The sequence below is a fragment of the Sorex araneus genome, chromosome X (genome assembly GCF_027595985.1).
Source record: "Sorex araneus isolate mSorAra2 chromosome X, mSorAra2.pri, whole genome shotgun sequence".
NCBI classification, from domain to species: domain Eukaryota; kingdom Metazoa; phylum Chordata; class Mammalia; order Eulipotyphla; family Soricidae; genus Sorex; species Sorex araneus.
The window spans coordinates 333598223-333610739 of NC_073313.1; the positions used below are offsets into that span (position 1 = coordinate 333598223).

At 41.0% G+C, this 12517-nt stretch overlaps 1 protein-coding gene across 3 annotated transcripts in view; it reads left to right on the forward strand.

The window, feature by feature from the left end:
• ZNF638 (zinc finger protein 638) overlaps positions 1-12517 on the forward strand; it is a 145762-nt gene that overhangs the window by 28453 nt on the left and 104792 nt on the right. The window lies entirely within an intron of this gene.

Here is a 12517-nt window from a genome sequence, read left to right on the forward strand (position 1 = left end):
GCAACACATGTGCTCAGGCACCACATGTGCTCGGCCACGTGGGCACTAGCAGCACATGGACTCAGGCAGCATATGCCCGCCCTTCCTTTGTTCAAGGTGTCTTTTATAGGGTTTCTTCAACCTGCCCCCACGTGGGGTTTCTTTCCAGGTAAAAGTTCGTTGCTAAGGAGGTTACCAGGGAGGTTGGGAGTGGTGATAGCCTTCTTTGGGGAACCTCCTGGGGAGGGGTCCATTATCCTCAGAGTCCGCTGATGGTTTCCTCCAGGTCTTTTGTTTTCTTGAATCTGCAAGTCTTAAGAGTCTCCTTCCCAGAGACTCTGTTAAATCTCAATTTTCTTTGCCAAGGGCCTTTCCCTATCTACCTGCCTACATCAATATCTCCAGATGGTTTTAATCTGCATTTCCTAGTTACCATCTATGTTGAACATCTTTTCATGTTTTTTCTTGAATTCTTGGGATACCAGGGACTGAACCTGGGTTGGCTACATGCAAGGCAAGTGCCCTACCTGCTGTTCCATCCTTCTGGCCCTAGTGCTGAGTTTTAAGAATTCCTTTTATAGGGGGCTGGAGTGATAGCACAGCGGGTAGGGCGTTTGCCTTGCACGCGGCCGACCCGGGTTCGGATCCCAGCATCCCATATGGTCCCCTGAGCACCGCCAGGAGTGATTCCTGAGTGCAGAGCCAGGAGTAACCCCTGTGCATCGCCGGGTGTGACCCAAGAAAAAAAAAAAAGAATTCCTTTTATATATTTATACAAGTCCTTTCTCACATATGTGGCTTATATTTTCTTCCAGTCTATAGCCTGTTGTTTTTTGTTTTAGCCTCTTAAGAGTGTCTTTAAAGAATTCTTTTTTTTTTTTGGGGGGGTGTGGAGTCTCAATTGGTGATGCTCAGGGCTTACCCCAGACTTGGTATTCAGTGTTCACTCCTGGCAGGGCTGGGGGACCATATGTGGTGCCAGAGATCAAAGCAGGGTTGGTTGCATGCAAAGCAAGTGCCTTAACCATTGTACTATCTCTTCGGCCCCCTAAAGAGTGTCTGGGACTCTCTGCGCACAAAGACTTTGATTCCAGAGACCTTCTAACACATTTTGGCATCCCACGCAGCTTCTTATAGCAATCCATTGGGACTGTGAGCTGGGCTATAACTCTGCACTGCCCGGGGATGGATCTTTCCTCTCCACCCTGTTTTTCTGCATGGAAAATGGCGGCGGCAGCAATATCCACGTGGTGAGAGCCATCTTTTAAGACTCCTAACCCAAACCAATGTACAATGATCTAAGATATGCAATACACTAAGATAAACTTTGACTTAATGCAAAAGAAATAATGATAGAGCAGCACAGTATAGTGAGTAATCATTCACATAAGGAAAAATAACTTAGTGTCCATATACATAGAACATCTCTGGGGATACACATTAGAGAGAACCAATGGTTGTCTGAAGGGAGTTGAGGATAGAGGGACATAATTTTCTAATTAGCACCATTCAACACCTTTTGATTTTTGTGATAATATCAAACAGTTTTTAATATAAACATTTCTTAAAGAAGATAAAAATCCAGTTCCTAAAGTAATAGAGACTTCCTCCATTTATTTTCCCTTCATGGTATGGTTAACTAAATGTTCTCAGTGTCTATAATAGTCTGAATGAAAACTGGCCAAAGTTCATTAATAGATTGTCCTTGACCCAAAGTCTAAAGTAAGGGCATTTATCCTATTTGCTCTTCCCCCAAAAGACTGACCTTTTGAAATATGTGCAGATGGCTCCTAGGATTTTCCTTAGTCAAAGTCATACACAAAAGTTAGTGGAGCAAGTAGAACATGTCAATGAGTAAAGTCAAGAAAATTCAGTCAGTACACCCACAACTTGACACGAATGAGAGATGAGCATCGGTAACAATCATCTTCAAAAACATATGCCATAAGACAAAGAGAGCCAGATGTTGCCACATATTTCTAGGAATGTAGAAACCAATATATTTTTAATTACTCAATTTTAAAATGTTGGCAACTCTGGATTTTTAAAAAACACTATAGGTACCAAAATATGTGTGTAGTTAGATGCAGTCTGTAGTTACATGTCCCATCAACTTTCTTCTCACAGTCCCACCAGTCCCTTTCCTTGTACTCTGATAATTTATCTCTGCTTTTGTTGTATTGATTAAATTTGCCGAAAAGAAAAACAAAAATAAATTTCTTAAAAAAAAAAAAAGACTCCTAACCCAGAGGTATACGGTTTTTACACTTGGGGCTCCTAGGGAATCATGGGAAGTGGGTGTAACCGGCACGCCCTTGGCCCAGATAAATCCGGAGCTACTGTGAGCGAAAGGACCCTCTGCACCTAAAGATTTTGATTCCAGAGACCTAACACATTTGGGCATCCAGCGCAGCTTCTTACAGCAATACACTCGGACTGTGAGATGGGCTATGCAGTTTCTGGCAGAATTTTTCCTGGACTTTATACAGAAATCCAAAACTTAACATCTCTTAATTGTCAGCAATGTGAAATGGTTCCTTTTTACCAGATCTGACCTTGGGGGAAAACTCCAAATAATAACAGTGAGTTTTTTGTTGAAATATTGAAGGTAGTCAAAGTCTCAGCCATTTCTCTAGACTGAACTAAGCAACAGCCCCACTCCAGCCGAGAAGAGGAAATATCCCTCTTTCCTGGTGGTTTCCCATTTTCGGGGAGAAACGCGGCGTGGCGTACACCATACTATGAGGCACGGGAAGGGGGATGGGGGGGAAAAAAGGAAAAGGAAAAAGGAAAAAAAAAGTTATGTACTTGGAGCAGTGGGGCTACATATCTCTTCATTCTAAGCAATGGAAAACTAATTATCAAATGCTTCCTTGGTAGTAGGGCTGTCCTTCTTGGGGGGAAATTCCAACAACAATAGTGAGTTTTGTATTGAAATATGGAATGTAATCAAGGTAAAGAGAAAATGAAGTGAAATTCATCAGTTATGCAGTTGGGGGTGAGGGGCGGGGGCGGGAGGTATACTGGGGTTTTTGGTGGTGGAATATGGGCACTGGTGAAGGGATGGGTGTTTGAATGTTGTATAACTGAGACATAAGCCTGAGTACTTTGTAACTTTCCTCATGGTGATTCAATTTAAAAAAAATAAAGAGTGTCTATATTAAGGAACAAAATTTTTTCTTTTGATGAAGTTCAATTAATATTTTTCTTTTATAGATTTAGCATCATATCTAAGAACATTTTATTTATTTCTGAAGATTTTCTTCTTTTTATATCTTCTAAAAGTAATACATTGCTGGAAGTTGCTTCATGTCTTTGAACAGTGATTATTAGGGATCTAATAGTGATTATATAGAATTGGTAATTGGTGTTGTCTCATTTTAATGCTGTGTAAAGCATCTGGCCTGAATATTTCTCTCCTTTAAGGTTTTAACTATAAGTCAATTATTTTGTAGTGAAAATACTATGCTGTTCATGTTACTTGTCATATTTTGAACTAATTTAGTGGTTTATAATTTTCAAAGAATTAATTCATTAAATAAAAATTATTGACTATAACATAAAAGCTTCTTCCCTTATACCTTGTTATTTTTCCTTTAATATTTGTAAATTTTGTAATTGGTTTTACTTCTCTCAAGTATTTATTTATTTATTTATTTATTTTTGCTTTTTGGGTCACACCTGGCAATACAAAAGTGTCACTCCTGGCTCTGCACTCAGGAACCACTCCTGGCGGTGCTTAGGGGACCACATGGGATGCTGGGAATCAAACCCAGGTTTGCCACGCAAGGCAAACACCCTACCTGCTGTGCCAGTGTTCCAGCCCTCAATGTTTTTAAAAAGATAAAACAAGATAGTTTATATTGAAACTTATTTAGAAACATGTGAGAGGAGAGATAGCACATGTTCAGGAAAAAACACAGTAGCCTCCTCCTCAGTGGAAATAGCAAGCTGAGACACAGAGATAAGCAAGCACGATTTATGTTAAAGGGAGAACACAGCCTTGAAGAGCAAGCTTACTTTCATTTCTGGCACTTTTTTTTTTCTTTTTGGGTCACACCTGGTGATGCACAAGGGTTACTCCTGGCTCTGCACTCAGGAATCACTCCTGGCGGTGCTCAGGGGACCATACGGGATGCTGGGAATCGAACTCGGGTCGACCGTGTGCAAGGCAAACGCCCTACCCCCTGTGCTATCGCTCCAGCCTCGTTTTCTGGCATTTTTAATGAAGACTTATTTTACCTGCTCAATCTTATTTGAGGTATCTCAATTATGCCATTTTATTCAAAGAATCACTTTTATTTTTCACTGATTTCCTTGAGTGTTCTACTATTTTCTACACAGCTTTTAATTCTAATGTCAACCCAATAGGGTGTGGTATTCTTGGTTAAAGATCCTTTTATTATTTTGGTGGGGAAGCCAGTCCTGGTTCAGGGACTACCCTTGACTCAATACTCAGAGATCACTCCTGGTTTGCTCAGGGGATCATATGAAGTGTTATGGATCAAAGCAGGCCAGCCTCCTGCAAAGTAAGCATCTTAACGTCTGCACTATCTCTCCTAATGCACTATCTCTCCTAATTCCTTTTAGAACTTTGAATAAAGGGCCAGAGAGATAGTGTAGTGAGTAGGGCACTTGCTTTGCACATTGCCAACCCCAGTTGATACCCAGCGCCATGTTTGGTTCCCTGAACACCACCAGGAATAATCCCTGAGCACAGAGGCAGGAATAAGTCCTTAGAACTGCTGGGTATGTCTTACCCTTCCTACCCCCCACAAAGATAATAAAATAGCAGATTTTTAAAAAAAATTTTGTTTTATTGAATCACCGTGACAAAAGTCACAAAGCTTTCAGATTTAAGTCTCAGTCATATAATGATCAAACCCCCATCCCTTCGCCAGTGCACATGTCCCACCACCAAGAATCCCAATACATTCCCCCTTCCACACGCCCCCCACCTAAGTGGCTAATGATCTTCACTTTATTCTCTCTATACTTTGAATACTTTTAATATTTCAACAGAGAACTCACTATTATTATTTGGAATTTTCCTCCAACAATCAAACCTGCTGAAAAGGCATCATTTGATAATTTGTTTTCCATTGCTGAGAATGAAGATTATATGAGCTCACGCAGCCGCGCGGTTTTGGAATTTTGATATTTTAGCTCAGTTCACAGCCTAGATGCATTTCTATAAGAAGCCTCTGGGTGCCAAAATGGGTTAGTAGACCTCCCAGATTGTAGTCTTTAAGGAGCAGAGGGGCCGTTTTCGCACGTGGCTTCTCCGGATCTCCTCTGGGCGGAGAGCATGCTGGTAATACCCCATCCCATGATCTCCTTCGAGCCACGTCACTGCAAACTCATACCTCTGGGTTGTGAGTTCTAGAAGATGCTGCTGTTGCTGCCATCTCCCACGTAGAAAGGGTTAAGAGAGAAAATCCTTCCCCTCCTGGGGTGGCATGGGGTTGTAGCTCAGTTCACAGTCTAGATGCATTTCTATAAGAAGCTGCTGGTTGCCAAAATGGGTTAGTAGCAGATTTTTCAAAAATTGGGTCCAGGGACTGGAGTGATAGCACAGTGGGTAGGGCGTTTGCCTTGTACGCAGCCGACCCGGGTTCAAATCCCAGCATCCCATATGGTCCCCTGAGCACCGCCAGGGGTGATTCCTGAGTGCATGAGCCAGGAGTGACCCCTGTGCATTGCTGGATGTGACCCAAAAAGAAAAAAAAAATTGGGTCCAGAGAGCTAGTACAGGGTTAAGGCTCTTGCCTAGCATGTAGTTGATTCTGGTTGAAATTCTGAGTGCCACATGTGGTTCCCTGAGCACTGATCCCTGAAGAGCCTTTCCTTCAGAACTTTGAATACATCATACCATTTCCTTGTATCTTATGGTTTCTGATGAAATCTGTATATAATCTTATGGGGTTTCCTGTGTATGTAAATTACCTTTCCCTAGATGCTTGTATCTTTTTAGCACTTTAATTGCAGTATGTCTTGGGTGTACCTGTTTGGTTAATTTTGTTCGGGGTTTTTTGAGCCTCTTGAATTTGAATGTTTACTTTCTTCACAAATTCACATATTAGGGAAGTTCTCTGGGGCCAGAGAGATAGAATGCAGGTAAGAGATAGAATAGCTCTTGCCTTGCGTTGGCAACCTGGGTTGCTTTCCTAGCACTCCGTATGGTCCCCTGAGCACTGCCAGGAATTCTGAGTGCAGAACCAGGAGTAACCCCTGCGCTTCACTGGGTGTGCCCCAAACACCCCCTCCCACACACACACATCAATTACGGAAGTTCTCTACTGTTATTTCTTAAAATAGGGTTTTGATATCCACCACCCTCTTTTCTTCTAGGACACTTACATGCAGATGTTCTTGTTAGTGTAGTCCAATTGAATTTTTACACTATTCCTACATTTCCTAATTGGTTTTTTCCTTTGGGTGCTATTGATTACTGTACACAATCAGCTAGTTTTTCTTATTAACTGTTATTTCCCTTATTGTTGTATTCTTTAGCCTAAATGATAGTTTTTTCAAAAATAAATTTCAAGTATGGTAAGATTGCTGGGGAAGGTGCCTGTAAATCTCTTTATGGTTCCATTCTCAAAGAAGTTGTTTTCTTGAATTTCTTTTGTAACAAGTATTTGGACTCTATACATAGTGCTGTGAAGGTAAGGCATACATAAGTGAAAATTCCATTTTGTTCTTACTATGCTTGAGGAGATGATTTAATGTTAATATTGATTACATTAGAGTTCAAGTAAAATTAACATTGGTTATTAGTCAAAATTCTGGTCTCTAAACTCCAGGTGATTGTTTACTGATTGACACATTATGTTTTTGATTATATTTTTCTTTTGATGAAATCCAATTAGTATTTTTATTTTATAGATCTAGCATCATATCTAAGATCACTTTATCCCTGAAGACTTTTCCCTTTTTATTTCTCCTAAAAGTTTTATGCTTCACATCTAAGGAAGTTTCTTCATTTTTTTTTTTTTTCTTTTTGGGTCACACCTGGCGATGCACAGGGGTTACTCCTGGCTCTGCACTCAGGAACTACCCCTGGCCGTGCTCAGGGAACCATATGGGATGCTGGGATTTGAACCCGGGTCGGCCGCGTGCAAGGCAAACACCCTACCCGCTGTGCTATCTCTCCAGCCCCAGTTTCTTCATCTTTTTAAAAGAGATTATATAGAATTAAGACCCTAATCTTTATATAACATGCAAATTCGTTATGCATTGCTACATAAAAGTTACTATAAATTTAAAGGCCTATAATACATAGATCCATAAGCAGATTTATAGGTATATGTATTTTGTCTTTTCCATGCCTGTGGTTGGACATTTGGTGCTAACTTAGCTAGGCAGTTCTTGCTCAGTTCTTGCTCAATTTCCCTCATGAAATTGCTTTCTAGATGTCAGCTTAAGCCTGAATCATCTTAGCTGGAGCTTGAAGTTATATCTCCAAAGCAGTTAAGTGAAATGGTTATCAGTTTGACAGCTGGTAGTTGTTTGATGGTTGTTGGCAGGAGGCTTTAATTCTTCCCTTTTTGAGTTTTTTAACAGGCAAATAGGATGTCCTAGTGCCATCGCAGCTGACTTTCTCCAGTGTGAGTAATCCAAGAAAGAGACGAGAAAGTCAGACATAAACAATCCTTTTGATGACCTAACCTTGGAAGTCAAATAGCATCACTTCCACCACATTCTGTTTGTTCAAAATGACTAGCTAAGTCTGACCTATCTCCAAAGAGAGTGAAATTAGAGTCTACTTCACTAGAGTGAAACAAATTAGGGTGAAGAATATCAAAGAATTGGTGGGCAAATTTAGAAACTACCTTAACAAGAAGCAGCAAATTGAATTCTGGTCATACTTGATAGTTTTGATAAATAATTGAAACTGTTTACAAAAATATTTTTATACAGATGAAATTATTAGAACAAATTTTAATGTTTTCTTAAAATTAACCATTCTAATCATTTTAATTAATGGCAATGCTTACAGTTGAAAATGTGTAACCATTGCTTCAAACTGAAAATATTCATCAATCCAAAAAAAGTAAAGTGAGTTTATCATAACAAAATAATTTTGATAAATAGCTTGGTAAAAATAACTACTTATTCTCTTGAGTTTGTTCTTGCACTTATTTGGGAATACCTGCATAAATGCTGCAAAATTCAAATGCTAGTAATAATCAGGTTTTTTTTTTCTAACTTTTTATTAGTGAATTATTGTGAGGTACAGTTACAGACTTACAAACCTTCGTGCTTCCATTTCAGTCATACTATGGCCGAGTACCCATCCCTCCACCAGTGCCCATTTTTCACCACCAATGGTCCCAGCATCCCTCCCACCACCCCTACCCTGTCCCCTCCACCCTGCCCTACCTCTGTGGCAGGGCATTTCCTTTTGCTCTCTCTCTCTCCTTTGGGGTGTTGTGGTTTGCAATAGAGGTATTGAGTGGCCATCATGTTTGGTCTACAGCCTACTTTCAGCCCACATCTCCCATCCAGAGAGGGCCCTCCTTGGCACCTTTTACTTGGTGGCCCCTTCTCTATCCGAGTTGCCTTTTCTCCCAGCATGTGAAACCGACTTCTAAGCTGTGGAGAAGTTTATCTCTACTGTTCTTGGGTGTTAGTCTCCCATTCTAATCAGGTTCTCTTGATGCTTATGTCCTTTTGCAGAATTTTTCAAGTTCTCAAGCTTTTATCATTTATTTATAATATATAATTTTAGGGGTGTTGCCTAACACCTCTCTGTATAGATTGAATTCACTTCATCTACCACCACCATCTCCATCTGTCATCACATTGGTTCCATGACCTCAGAACCAAGAGTAAACCCTGAATACCCATTGGGTGTGACTTCAAATCTTCGCACCACAAAAAAAAAATCCCCACTACTCTCCCATTCCCCTTTACAAGGAGTTTAGCATAGGGTGTGGGGAGAGAATTCTTAGGTGAAAGTACCTGGGTAAGGTGCTTTCCTTGCCCACAGCCAGGCCTGGCTGGATCCCTAGCACCGTGCATGGTTTTCCCCCTACACCTTCTGAATTCCATCAGGTGTGATCCCTTTGCACTGATCCAGGAGTAATCCCTGGACATGATTGGATATGGCCTAATCCCCCAGCTGCCAAAAGAAAGATAATTCTGTGATTCTTAATCCATTATTTTCTGTATTGCCTTAAGTAACTTGTAAGACTACATGATCTAGACCTTGCCAATTTTTCATCCTCATCTTGTCCTTCCTCTATATTATACTCTCAACTGAGCTGGCCTTCTTTATTCATCAGACATAACCAAAGTGTTCCTATTCCAGAGTCTTTGTATATGGAGTGTGCAAAGCTCTTCTTATATCTGTGTGACTTTCTTCCTCCATTGTATCTCTGTTCATGTATCACATCACAAAGGAGGATTTATTTTCCCTATTCTACCTAAATGTGACACCATGAAGATTTTTTCTTTTTCTTTTTCTTTTTTTTTTTTTTTTTTGCGTACACAGAGGTTTCTCCTGGCTCATGCACTCAAGAATTTCTCCTAGTGGTGCTGGGGGAATCATATGGGATGCTGGGACCAAATGGAATGCTGGGAATTGAAACTGGGTTGGCTGCGTGCAAGGCAAATGCCCTACCCGCTGTGCTATCACTCCAGCCCCCTCATGTAGATTGTTTCAACATTTTTCTCTTATTTGTTTTTTCTCATTTTATGTTCTCATTTTATGTAGGGCTGGAGAGATAGCACAGCAGTAGGGCATTTGCCTTGCACTCGGTTTACCTGGGTCTGGTTCCTCCGCTCCTCTCAGAGCCCGGCAGGCTACTGAGAGTATCTCGCCCACATGGCAGAGCCTGGCAAGCTACCTGTGGCATATTCGATATGCCAAAAACAGTAACAACAAGTCTCCCGATGGAGATGTTACTGGTGCCCGCTCGAGCAAATCGATGGGGTTTCCTGTTTTCATGTAGTTGTGTATTTTATGTTATCACATTTGTATTGTTCTCTATCACTAAAATACAAATTTTATGGTGTGTACTTGAATTTTGCGACTTACATCTGCCAAATATTTCATATATGGCAGAGAGGTGAATCAGTCAAATGATGTCATCTCTTTGCTCAAAACCTTCTCATAACACTCACAATAAAAGTCAAAGTTCTAGAGCAATATTACAGTGGTTAGGGTGTTTTTTTGCCTTGCATGCAGCCAACCTAGATTTATCCCAGCAGTCCCCCATGCACAGCCAGGAGTGCCAGGAGTAAGCCCTGAGCCCTGCTGGGTGTGGCCCCTAAAAACTAAAAAACAAAGTAAAACAAGATAAAGTTTTTAAAATGGCCTAAGTTATGGACTGAATTATGTCCTCCCAAATTCTTATGATAGAGACCTATACCCCAGTGACTGTAGTAATAAATGGAGCCTTTAATGAGTTAATTGACATTAAATGAGGTGCCACAATTGATCCCTAACCTGATGATTGGTATTCTAAAAAGAAATGGAGGGAATACCAGAATGTGTGTACGTAGAGAAAATGCATGGTGAGAGGCACGGAGAGAAGATGACCTCCTGTTAGTCAAGGAGAGTGGTCCCTGGAAAATCTAAACCTATCCACACTTGAATGTCCAGTTGAATGAACTGTGCAAAAATAATTCTTTGCTACTTAAATCACTCCAACTGATATTTGCTAGGAAGCCCCAAATCATTAATGCTCCCAAGTATTCCTAGTTTCCCTTCACATCACCTCCTTTCTTACTCATGCTTCAGAAACCTCTTTGTTTCTTAAGTATGCTTTTTTTTTTTTTGCTTTTTGGGTCACACCCAGCGATGCTCAGGGGTTACTCCTGGCTTTGCACTCAGGAATTACTCCTGGCGGTACTTGGGGGACCAAATGGGATGCCGGGGATCGAACCCGGGTCGGCCGCGTGCAAGGCAAACGCCCTACTGGCTGTGCTATCGCTCCGGCCCCTTAAGTATGCTTTTTAAGGTTGCTTTTACCTGTTAATTTTGTGAAACTAGAGATTAAATTAGTGCTCTGTCTCTGATCTTTATTCCTAACTCTAGAGTTGTTTTTTGTTTGTTTTTGTTTGTTTGTTTGTTTGTTTTGTGTTTGGGCCACACCCAGTAATGCTCAGGGCTTACTCCAGGCTCTGCACTCAAGGAATCACTCCCAGGGGATGGGTAGGGAACCATGTGGGATGCTGGGGATTGGTCCTGCCTGGGTCAGCCTTGTGCAAGGGAAATGCCCTACCCTCTGTTCTATCTCTCAGGTCCTAACTCTAGAACTTCTATGCTTTTAGTGTTCATTCTGACGGGATAATCTTTCAGATATCTCTACTGCTACTTCACACATTTCAGTTAGGTTTCTGCTCCAAGGCTGACTATTTAGTAATGCCTTTCTGACCATATTATTTAAACCACGTTCTCTGTCACGTTCTCATTCTGTGTCCTGTACTTGCTTTGTTTTTCTGCAGAGAACATACCACCATCTTTACTTGCATAAGGACATCTTTACTTCTTCTTTCTCTTACTTCCTTGCCCGCCCCACCCCTATACATACACCCAGTGAGTGCAGGAGGAAGATGCAGAAAACAGAAAACTTTCTGGTTTCCTGCTGCTTCTGGTACTTAAAAGAGTTCCTGGCACAGAGAAAACTTCCAAGTAATATTAATTGGGTCAAGCTAATGAATGAACAAATGGTTCATTACACAGTGGGTAAATGAGTTAATATAGATAAAGAGCTTCATAACTCATTTACATGTATATGGGATCTTATTAATGTTGTTGACGTTAAAGTTCCTAAGTGAAGAGGCATTTCAGTGAAGCAGAGAAAAATGGTTACTTAATATCTGGAAGCTTTGATACATTGAGAATAAAACAAAGTTGAAACTAGTTCTCTTTTTTTTTTTTTTTTTTTGCTTTACACCCAGCAATGCACAGGGGTCACTCCTGGCTCATGCACTCAGGAATCACCCCTGGCGGTGCTCAGGGGACCATATGGGATGCTTGGATTTGAACCCGGGTCGGCCGCGTGCAAGGCAAACGCCCTACCCGCTGTGCTATCACTCCAGCCCCAAAGCTAGGTCTCTGTTCAATGAAGACAATAAATTTTGTGTTAAACACTTAAATGTGAAGGGTTGTTAAATTGTAAGTAAAATTTAGAAAGCTACAGCAGGGTAGAGCCAAATACAGTGAGTAGGGCATCTACAGAGGTAGAGCAGCTGACTTGCTCAAAGTGACCTCCCCATTTGATTCTGGGTATCCCACATAGTCTTTCTGGGGAATGCCCAGAAACCATCCTTGTGTGCAGAGCAAGGAGTAAGCAACTCCTGAACACTGCCGATGTCGCCCCAAAACAAACAAAGAAAAGAAAAGATAGCTGAAAATAACCTTTGCAGAATTCCTTGGGAGGTATGCTTCTGGGACTGGGAAGAAATTAGTCAAAAGAGCTAATATGGCGATATGGTGTCAGGAGTGATGATTCTATCTCTCCTGTCCCAATGATTGGTTTTAATTGAGAACTTATTGAACTAATGTCAACTCAAGGATCTTCAT